The 11,916-nt window shown below is 27.2% G+C and overlaps 1 pseudogene; it reads right to left on the bottom strand.

Annotated features, from left to right (window-relative positions):
* Positions 1–8,972: 8,972 nt before the first annotated feature.
* Positions 8,973–10,974, bottom strand: LOC149518870 (uncharacterized; annotated as a pseudogene).
* Positions 10,975–11,916: the final 942 nt, after the last annotated feature.

Raw genomic sequence — 11,916 nt, forward strand, 5'->3', positions numbered from 1 at the left:
GAAAAAATATGGTCAAGGCTAATAGGATTAAAACTATTATTTATCTTGTCAATGCTCATTATTTTTCATGTCGTATCCTCAACCTCATGTTGTAATAGGTATATACAAGTTTTTGAAGTCTTTCAAACTTTAATCTATTTCTTGCTTTAGTATGAATATAGCTAAATGTGCTCTAGTTACGTTCACAATTTATTGTAGATGTTGTTTGATTAAGCACTTTGATTGCTAGTTTTTGAAATTTAGGAACACAAGTGCCATATATCATCTACCACTCAATTGTATAAAATTATTTAAATTAAATTTGAATGTGTTATTCAATTAAACAATATAAATAAATTATAATTATTTAATTTACTAATTACATGGATTCATTTGCTTCCAAACTCTTTATACTTGTGGAGTACCAAATATTTCATGCTTGTCTCAAAATAATAGCAGTTACATTGATTAAAAATACAATAATAAATGAATATATAAAAAATAATTCTATTTTTAATACATAAAATAAATGTCAGAGTTATAAAATAGTATTAAATACTAACTTGATTAATCATTCTGATTTGGGTATCTATATAAGGTTCTAATCTTTCAATAACTACTCATGTACCTTCTAATTTTTTTTAAGTACATTTGCAGAATGCTTCATTCTAAATTGAAATTGTGATTTAAATAGTAACCTAAAAAAAATTCATAGCAATATTATATTAAAGTAATAAAAAAATAAATATATAAGCAATTTAAGCATAAAAAATAAACATATATTTTTAAATACAATATATATTCTTGGTTTGCTTACCAGCTGAATGTAAGTCAAAATGCATAAAGCTCCATCTATTATTAATAATCTTTTCATATTCAGTAGAATAACGACAATTTTGTTGAATTACTTGTTTAGCTTTATCCATAGCCTTGTAAATAAAACCTATTGTTGATTTTTCATCGATATCCACAAGGCGCAACACTTTTACCAAAAGCTTATAAACTTTTATTATATCGCTTGCTTTTGTCAAAAAATCTTTTCCCAAAATGATTTTTTTGGCTTCATAAGCAAGCCCTAATTTTTGTTGTCTTTATTTTGATTCTTTAAATTCCTATACATTCATCAATAAATTTTTAGAGTAATATATTTTAAATTAATATTTTAAACAATGATATCATAAAAAGATGTTAGATTTAAATAGTTGTACTAATTACTAATTATTAACCTTTGAATTGAACATCTCTCTTAAACCTTGCTTTTGCCACTTATTTGTTCTAACTATAAAAAATGAGTAGTAAATCAGGTAAGAGCAAGATGAAGTATTTGCTTCCCTTGTGTATATTTCTTTATAAAATTATCAGCCCAAATGTGATTGTATATAAAACAAGTCACTTTTTTTTTCATCTTCCAAAACCTTTTCCACATTTTTTTTTCTTGCCAATATCCTCAAGGCACAAGTCCAAACAATGAGCTAAACATGCTATCCAATACAAATGTTGTCTCTTCTCCATTAGTCTTTTTCCTACAGCTTTAAGTACTACCTTATTATCAGTGACTATTCGAACAATGTATTTTTTTCCAATTTCTTCCATAGCTTCATCCAATAATCTGTAGTAAAAGTTGCATCTCTACTATGAACACTTAAGACATCTATAGATTTCCAAAAAAATGGTCCATTTACTACAGTAAACAAGGAAATTAATGATATGCATTTGATTCAAACTATTGGTCCAACCATCACACATCAAAGTGGCACCTAATTCATTCTAATGAGCTTTTAATCCATTAACCCATTCATGAATTTGTTGATACTCAAACTCTAAATACACATCTGAGACCTCATAAGGTTTGGAAGTTTCACATGTTGGCCAATTTTTGCTACCATAGAAATTAAATTATGCAACCATGGAGAGTTTGCTAACTGAAAAAAAAGTTGATCATATATAAGAAATTTTGATATTGATTCACCCAATCTTCTTTCTTAATGTCTTTAAAAATGAATCACTTATTTGTGGTTGTTTTGAACTCTTAGTTCTAACTAATTCAAGAATAGCTTTTTTTAAATAAAATTCAGACTCATTTAAAGTTGATTTCCTTGTTCTTTCCTTAAAATATTCAATGACTAAGCCGTGAAAGATTCATCCCTCTTTGATTTCCTTGTTCTTTCCTTAAAATATTCAATGACTAAGCCATGAAAGATTCATCCCTCTTTATGTATGTTACTCCAACCACTGGTTCTTTGTTTGAATTCTTGTCTTCTATGCCACTCATATTGTGATTGGATACTATCTCGCATGATGTAGACACCCTATTGGGTCCAAGCTCAAACCAATTGGGCCTAGCTCAATAAAGTCCAAACTGTGAGCCCAATTATTCATATTTATTTATTTATTTATTATTGTTATTATTATTATTATTATTATTATTTTGGTTGATTATTCGTTTATTTGTTTCCTTGTTTATATTTGATTTATCTTTTCTATTAAGATAATAATAAGATAAAAAAATGAGTTAAAAAAATAATGAAGATTTTGCCATGAATGGGTGTTGGCAGAATTGTAAATGGTTTTAATCTCTATGGGATAAATATTATGTTTTGTGATAATACAAAAATCTTATCAACGGTAGATTCATGGTCAATCAAAAACTCTTTTGCCTATTCCCTATAAATGTAGACTAAATCAAACACGGAAGACACAAATTAGAGAGGGTAGACATAGAAACACAGAGTTCAGAAAAAGCACATGCAAAAGCATTCAAAATTTTGTTGGGAGATTTTTAGGTTTAAAAAGAATTCTTTTTGAAAATTATTTGGAAAATTTCTAGATTGCGATGGAATTTTTTAGTGACTTTTGAATTTTTTGGTGACTTTCCATTGAGATCCCTAGTTTCTAACAAGGTTCGCAATTTTCAGCATCTGTTTTCCAGAAACTGATGAATTTTTGGCCAAACTCTAGAGAACCAACCTAAATTTTGATGAAAATTTTTTAAATTACAGTGAAGATTCAACCAGTGTTCTCGGGAATTCTAAAGAAAGATGAAGAAAGAAGAGAAGAAAAAAGAGAGGGAGTAAAGGAATTCTGAAGGAAAAAGAGGTTTTTTGCCTATCTATACCCTACCAAAATGACATCATTTTGGCCTTAAACAACCCCTCATGATCCGCGTGTTTTTCCAGTGGGTGATCTAACCTGGGTGCAACCCATTCTGCTGACTTGTATTCCAGCCAAAGCCTTCAATTGAGCTAAGCTGAGTCTCTTGAGCTGCATCTCTGAGTCGTTATCTATATCTCTAGCCGAGCCATTTCAGTCGCCAAGCCAAGCCAATTTTGCTATTTTATTTATTTATTTGGTTATTATATTTATTTTATAAGATTTTTTGTATGATTAAATTTTAGGAAAAATAAAAAATAAAAAATAGAATAAAATATTTTTTAGAATAAATAATAATTATTCAATGATGGAATTTTTAAAAATTTCAAATGGTAAGTTTCTATAAAATTTCTAGGTAAGAAATTTTTTTAAAAATTTGTCCCAAATGGTGGAATAATTTAGATAAAATTTTAACAATAATAATTAATATTTATTTTCAATTAAAAAGAGAGAAAATAAAAAAATAAAAAACATAGAAAAACACAAATTTTAATAAAATTTTGGAATTAAATACTAATTATCCAATGATAAGATTCTTAAAAATTTCAAATGGTAAATTTTTAAGAAATTTCTATGAGAGAAATTTCTCTAAATTTGTCCCAAATGGTGAAATAATTTATATGAAATTTCAACAAAAGTAATTGTATTCTTTTCGAAATAAAATTTTTTTGTTGTAAAATATTTGACAATTATCCAATAATGAGAATCTTAAAAATTTCAAATGATAAATTTCCTAAGAAGTTTATAGGTGAAAACTTTCTTTAAATTTATTCCAAATGGTAGAAAAATTTAAATGAAACTTCAAGAAAATAATTGACATATTATTTTCTTTCCAAAGATAAAAAAAAAATAGAAACAAAAAATTCTAAATTGACCTAAATGGTGGAAAGTTTAGAAATAAAACTCGCAAAATAAAAAGTAAATTTCGAGGATGAAATTCTTAGTAATCACAAATGGTTTACTATCTAAGAAATTTCAAGGTAAGAAGATATTTCTAATCTGACCCAAATGGTGGAATAGTTAGATATATTTTTAACAAAAAAATAAAAATAATTAAATCTTTTTCCAACGACGAAACTTTTTCAAGCAAATAAATGAGATTCTTGAATACTTTTGAGTTGAGGAAGAATTTTTAAAAATTCTGCTAGATTGATGGAGAATCTTAAAAGTTATTTCCAACATTAAAATTTAAAAGCCATTAGAATCAAGACTTTAAGATAATTTAAAATAAAATGGTACCATCTTTTAGATGGGCATGTAAGGGTGCTATAACATGTAAGGGTGCTATAACCTTCCTTATATGTAACCAAACTCCCAAACCCTATTTCGATCAGTAAACTAGAACTTATTCTTTTAAGGATCCTTAGTCAAGTTTAAGAGCTTATTAAAATGATTGATTCATTAGGTGGCCAATCACACCTAGTTAAAAAGATTGGTGATGACTCTATTTGTTAAGTCTAGCTATAGATTTATGGATCTATACGTTATGACACATGACTTATCTAGTAGCAATGTTTTCATCAATAAAACCTTCATAGTCATAGTCTTCCCCTTTTAATTGTGATAAGAATTCATCCTTTCTCCTTTTGTTGTCAATTTTCTTTGATTTGCTTTCTTAAAGAAGTTTCATCATATTTTCTCTTACTATACCTATTAATAATATGTTAAGAAAAAGGAAAAATTAGTTGCACATGCTTATGTAATTTTATAGTTTTTATTGAGAAATTAACAATAATATTTTCAAAAGAATTATAAAAACATAACATACTAGTAACATTAGAGCATGATGCAACATTGCCAGTTTTATGAACAATGTCTTCCTTTAAACATATTATTCCTTCTTTTACAACTTTACCACAAAGTTTGCATGAAACATTTTCTTTTATATTTGGCACAGGTATTCCAAAATGCTAACCTATATCATCACTTGGCCCGCCCTCTACTCTTTTGCTTGGAAACTCTTCACATGGTGGCATACTTGCTATTTTGTGTAAAAATAAAATAAACTTATATTTAGTAGTATTAATGTTACTTATTACATCATTAAAAATTGAATCTATGTTAAATTTTTTATTTTTTAGTTTTTAATCTTAAAAGTAATAGCTCATAAAATGCTAAATTTATTAAGTAATGTAATCTTTTTTATACACTAATTAATGTAAAAAAATTTTATCACAAATTACTTTCAATATATTATATAATAAATAGAATCTTCAATAATTATACAAAATAAAAATAAATTAATAAGAATTAATTTAATAGTAAAATAATTGACAACAATATAAATACCAAAACAACAAAAAAATTATTAAATTTCAAATACCAAATTATAAATTAATAAATAACAAAATCAAAATACAACATTTAATTTTAATTATTTTTCATCTAACTTATACAAAATCTAAAATCCCTATAAATATCATATTAAATTATTATCTCTTAATTTTTTTTCAATTATAAATTTTCAATCCCTCTAACTAAATTTTATCTAAAAAATTTTAAAAATTAAAATTTTTTAAATTTATATTTTAATAAAATTAATTACAAAATTAAATAACATGGTGGCATGCTTGCTATTTTGTAAAAATAAAATAAAATAAACTTTTATTTAGAAATATTAATGTTACTTATTCCATCATTAAAAATTGAATCTATGTTAGATCTTTTAATTTTTAATTTTTAATCTTAAGAGTAATAGATTATAAAATACTAAATTTATTAAGTAACTTAATATTTTTGATACACTAATTGATGTAAAAAAAACTATCACAAATTATGTTCAATATATTATATAATAAATAAAATCTTCAATAATTACATAAAAATAAAAATAAATTAATAAGAATTAATTTAATAGCAAAAGAACTGACAATAATATAAATACCAAAACAACAAAAAAATTATTAAATTTCAAATATAAAATTATAAATTAGTAAATAACAAAGTCAAAATATAACATTTAATTTTAATTATTTTTTACTTAACTTATTCAAAAGAAATTATTAAAATTTTTTATCTAAAATCCCTATATATATATGATATTTAATTATTAATCCTTTAATTTTTTTCAATTATAAACTTTCAATCCCTCTAACTAAATTTTATCTAAAAAAATTTTAAATTACAAAATTTTAAATTTATATTTTAATAAAATTAATTACAAAATTAAATAACGTGATGGCATACTTGTTATTTTGTATAAAAACAAAATAAATTTATATTTAAAAATATTAATATTACTTATTCCACTATTAAAAATTGAATCTACGTTAAATTTTTTAATTTTTAATTTTTAATCTTAAGAGTAATAGATCATCAAACATTAAATTTATTAAGTAACTTAATCTTTTTTATATGCTAATTGATGTAAAAAAAATTTTATCACAAATTATTTTTAATATATTATATAATAAATCGAATCTTCAATAATTACACAAAAATAAAAATAACTTAATAAGAATTAATTTAATATAAAAAGAATTCATAACAATATAAATACCAAAACAACAAAAAAATTTATTAAATTTCAAATATAACATTATAAATTAATAAATAACAAAATCAACATATAACATTTAATTTTAATTATTTTTTATCTAACTTATACAAGAAATTTTATTAAAGTTTTTTATTTAAAATCCCTATATACATCATATTAAATTATTAATCTCTTATTTTTTTTCAATTATAACTTCTCAATCCCTTTAACTAAATTTTATCTTTAAAAAATTTTAAAAATTACAAATTTTTAATTTATATTTTAATAAAATTAATTACAAAATTAAATAACATAGTGGCATGCTTGCTATTTTGTATAAAAACAAAATAAATTTATATATAGAAATATTAATGTTATCTATTTCATCATTAAAAATTAAATCTACGTTAAATTTTTTAATTTTTAATTTTTAATCTTAAAAGTAATAGACCACAAAACGTTAAATTTATAAGTAATTTAATCTTTTTAATATACTAATTGATATAAAAAAAAAATTTATCACAAATTGCTTTCAATATATTATATAATAAATAGAATCTTCAATAATTAGACAAAAATAAAAATAAATTAATAAGAATTAATTTAATAGCAAAAGAGTTGACAACAATATAAATACCAAAACAACAAAAATTATTAAATTTTAAATATAAAGTTATAAATTAATAAATAACAAAATCAAAATATAATATTTAATTTCAATTATTTTTCATCTAACTTATACAAACAAATTTATTAAAAGTTTTATCTAAAATCCCTATATATATCATATTAAATTATTAATCTTTTAATTTTTTTCAATTATAAAATCTTAATCCTTCTAACAAAATTTTATCTAAAACAATTTTAAAATTATAAATTTTTATATTTATATTTTAATAAAATTAATTATAAAATTAAATGAAAACCACCTACCCTCCCCTACCCCACCCCTCCCCACCCTCCCCTACCCCACCCCTCCCCACTCTTAGACAAGACTCCAGTAGCCCCTCCCTCAAATTTCACCCACTCTACGATTCTCTCCAACAACCCCCCAAAATTTCCCTTGGTTATCAAAATCCCTCCTCTTCAAAGTTCTTCATGGCGTCACCCCGGGCCTCCCTCAAATCAACTCAACCAATCTTATTCAAGTTTTCTTTTTTTTTTTTTACATGTCTCACTCTCTCTCGCATACTCTTATCTCTCTCACTTATATTCTCACCAACACAAAGATCATTATTATTTTACAAAAATTTTACAAAAAAAAATAATTAATTTAATTTTTTTCTTACCTTCTTTGATTTTGATTGTTGATTGATGATTTGAATCTGATTTGAATTTGAGTAGCTACTAATTGAATGGTTAATATTGTTTTTTAACTTCTTTTAGATTAATTTTGAAACTGAAAATATAAAACTAAGTTATCTTTAGGTTTTTGTTTTTACTTTTGCTTTTGCAATCTTAGTTATTTTATTATAACTTTTGGGAATCTTGGTAGATTGTATTAAAAGTTTGTTTTTCTTTTAATTTGTATAGATGATAGAAAAATAGGATAGCGACAATAACGGATTATTTTTACCGTTATTCCTCATTACGTTATTTTTCAATGGGCATTACATATCATTTGAGTGTGATTAAAATTTTCAACCATATTTTTCTCAATAATGATGGCAGGTGGTGATACTATTGTAATATCACAACCACTATTATGCTATAATACCTCAATTTGAATCATTGGAAATTGTCAGCTATACTTTAAAAAATAAAAATAAAAAATACTAAAGTAGGAGAAAGAAAAGGAGATTTTAGGAAAAGGGCTCTTTTATTTGAAAAAAACATATAGAGGCGTATAGGAGAAGGGATCTATTGCTTGATACATGTTGGACCTGCGTTTTCGTTTTTCTTTTAACATGAAAAGATTTTTCTTTTTTTTTTTGCTTTTACAAAAAATGGCTCTTAAAGCAAGGAGTGATAAGTGGTCTGTGAAGGAAAAAAAGGGGCTAAAACTTCATCACTTCTATCTGTTGAAGCTCAAAGCTTCCCATCTTTTGTGGTTAAAGCTCCATCTTTTGTTTGTCTACTTTAGCGTAAAGATGAGGGGTAGGGAAGTCTTTACCTATTTATGTTTTTTTTTTCTTACATGATGGCCGTTTAGAGGGGATTAAAAGCTTAAAGTTAGGTAAGGGTGATATTTGATTTGATTTATTCAGATTTTATATTTTGTGATTTGTATTTGATTTACATAAATAAAATATTCAGATAAAATTGATTCGAATAGATTCGAGTAAGATCGGATTAGTAATTTAAAATTTTAATTTAAATGAATTTAAGCTTTAAATTGACTTCAAATTTAAGCTTTTGATTGAAATAAAACTTGGGCTTCAAAATTAATTAAACAAAATTACAATATATAATTGAAAAAAAATAACAATTTAAAAAATTTACATATAAAAAATACTTTGACTTTTGACAACTGCAATATAGGCTGACACCCATTCCAGAATAATAAACCCATTAATTCCTTCAATTTTTGCTCCATCTCGTCTTTGGGGACTCCACATTTTTGTGATTGTCTACCAATAAAAGTAGTCGGTCATCCATCCATTGGCAAGGTGCCTTATGCCATGTTTTCTTTTCTCTGAACAAATATGTACTTGAAGGACCTGAAAAGGAAAGACAATATACAAAATGATATACAGCTCAAGGAATGACTAGATTAACAGGGGAAAACACTTGAATTTCCTAATTCTGAAGCAAACCTCAATAGCATATATAGATACCTTCTTTTTGAAGATGTTAGCCTTCAAATTTCTACTGATATGAATGTTGGATTGAACATGAATATGTCGACACATCTGGGAAGTCTCCTCTAAATTGAATATGTTGCAGCGCAGCTAGACGGATATGTTGTCCATCAAAATTGGAGGTTGCAAAGTGCACTCATTCTATATAAAAAAAAAAAAAATAGCTTGGCTTCTCAAATGCTTCAATCCCCAATATGGAAATGAACAAAATTTTCAAATAGAGGTCCAACGTCATACAGTCTGAAGTTAGCTAAATGAGGACGTATAAACAACTTTGATGATCATCTTAATCTTGATAATCTTTTCCCTTTTCGGTTCTTTTTCTGCAAATTCTTTGTGATGCTCTTGGAACTAGACGGAAGAGCTGGAAGGGAAGCTGGTATACCAACAAATGTTCTGCACTTCTTATTTACCACAATGCCAATATCATTTGAACTATTCAGTTCAACAAGTTGTTTGATTTGATCAAGCATCTGGTGGGTCCAGGCAACTGACTCATCTAATGCAATTGAGTCGTCCATTGGTTTCTTCCAAAGATCCATTATTATCTCTCTGAATGACAAAAAAGACATGGAAGGTTTGTAGCCTTCATCATTTTCACAGATCATATTGGCCTTGATGACGTGCTTGCAAAAATTTCCTAGCATTGACCATGCACAATCGCGGAAAGCGAAGTCTGATCCAGGGTTCCATATTAAGTGTGTTATGCTGCTGTCTTTCTGACTTGCTACCTTTGTAAATAGGTGGCCCTTATCATCTAAGGTAACAGCAGAATCAGGAATTTGCAGTACTCGGTGCCAAGATGTAGATGCAATGTATTCCTCCTTGACATTTAGAAAAGAATTACTTGATCTGCATACCGGTCAAGCCAACATGCCGAATGCAACTCAGTTGTCAGCTTGTGCACTAACCAGTCAACTCTCTGAAGTGCACCAAGATGTGAATCATCAAACAATTTCATTTTCAGCTTCACATGGTAGGCTTCTATGGCGCTGGATACCTCCTGGATTGCAAGTGGAACAGTTTTCATTGTTGAAAGCCACATTTCTGTCAAACAGAAATAAACAACATCAGTATTAGATATAGAAACCTCGGAGGCATTCGAATATTTGTGCTTGCGTAATAGTGAGAGAGATCTAACCAATCTTAGGCACCCAAGAGGATTTGAAATACTCCATGAAGGCAGTTTGATCAACAAAATCCAGAATTAATTCTTCTAAGGCAACTGAAGTGTTTTCACCTCCCCAAATGCCATAAGGGCTGAGAAAAAAACCGGTTATTATTGACCATGCTAACAAAGTAATAATAGCTAGACCAACCAGTTCAAAGAATAAAAACAACTGAAAAGAGAACTTACAGTCAACATATATGTTCTTTATTTCCTTCGTCTCATAATCAGGCGACACAGGCCGTGATCCCAAACTTGACCTCATGCCACTCCCTATTTTCTCTGAAGAATAACTTCCCTCAAGATTAAATTTCTTCTCTTCATGATCATTTCGTTCATATGGTTCAATATGCTGAGATATGTGCAAACATGGCTTTTAAGAAGAAAGTTTAAGACCAATAAGTGTTCAGTCAGGTTTAGACTTAAGGAGCAACAAGTCCAAATTATCATGCTGAATAACACTCACCTGTGGGCTGTGGCACGGAGAAACTCAAGAGGATGGAAATCTACGTAGCAAACATGTCCTTCTTGAAACTTAAACTCATTCAAGAGTTTCAATGCCTTCCAAAAAAGTAACAGATGTATTTAACAAAGCCAAAAATTTTAGTGCACGATGATTTACAGGAGAAGATTAGAACTCCATGTTGTTATCAAAAGCAAAGGAGGGAAGTCAAAATATATCACAAAAGGCAGCAATTCCATTTCATCCATGTCAACTGTATATTATTTGATGTTGCAAACACCGTTGCATAAAAGTACAGAGAACTTTTGGCTTCCTCCCATTCAATAATGACACAAATATGCTGAGCTCAATAATTTCATTCTTCTACCTGCAAAATCATTGATAATTGTTGAACATTTCATTTAACTTGATTTAGAAACTATAGCTACACACCCCCCCCCCCCCCCCCCCCCCAAAAAAAAAAAAAGGGAATGGAGCTGAGTTCTAGGTGTTACTCGAAAAATGCCTTGCATCCGTTGGACTAGAAATCATGGATGCAAGGCACTTGTCATTTTCTAGACATACCATCCATTAGTCAGGCCTCAGGATTTGTTCCTCCACAAATTTCAGATGGAAGCAAAATAACCATCCCAAAGAAAGCATGGCAATAATGATGCTATCAGTAATGGACATTATCAAATGGGAAAAAAATCACATACCAGTAATGCCATCGTTGGTGAAAACAATGGGCAAAAAAACACGTACATATAAGGGAAATTCAAGTAAATTATGCCCAGCAGAAATCAAAGACTTACTCTTCGTTTCTTCCAGATCCCAAAGCTTCATCACACCTGTAGATGCTGACATGCCAATAGTTTACTGGATGAAGCAGATAAAA

Source organism: Durio zibethinus, chromosome 5 (assembly GCF_047325235.1).
Source record: "Durio zibethinus cultivar Kanyao isolate XHJ-2024 chromosome 5, ASM4732523v1, whole genome shotgun sequence".
Lineage (NCBI taxonomy): Eukaryota > Viridiplantae > Streptophyta > Magnoliopsida > Malvales > Malvaceae > Durio > Durio zibethinus.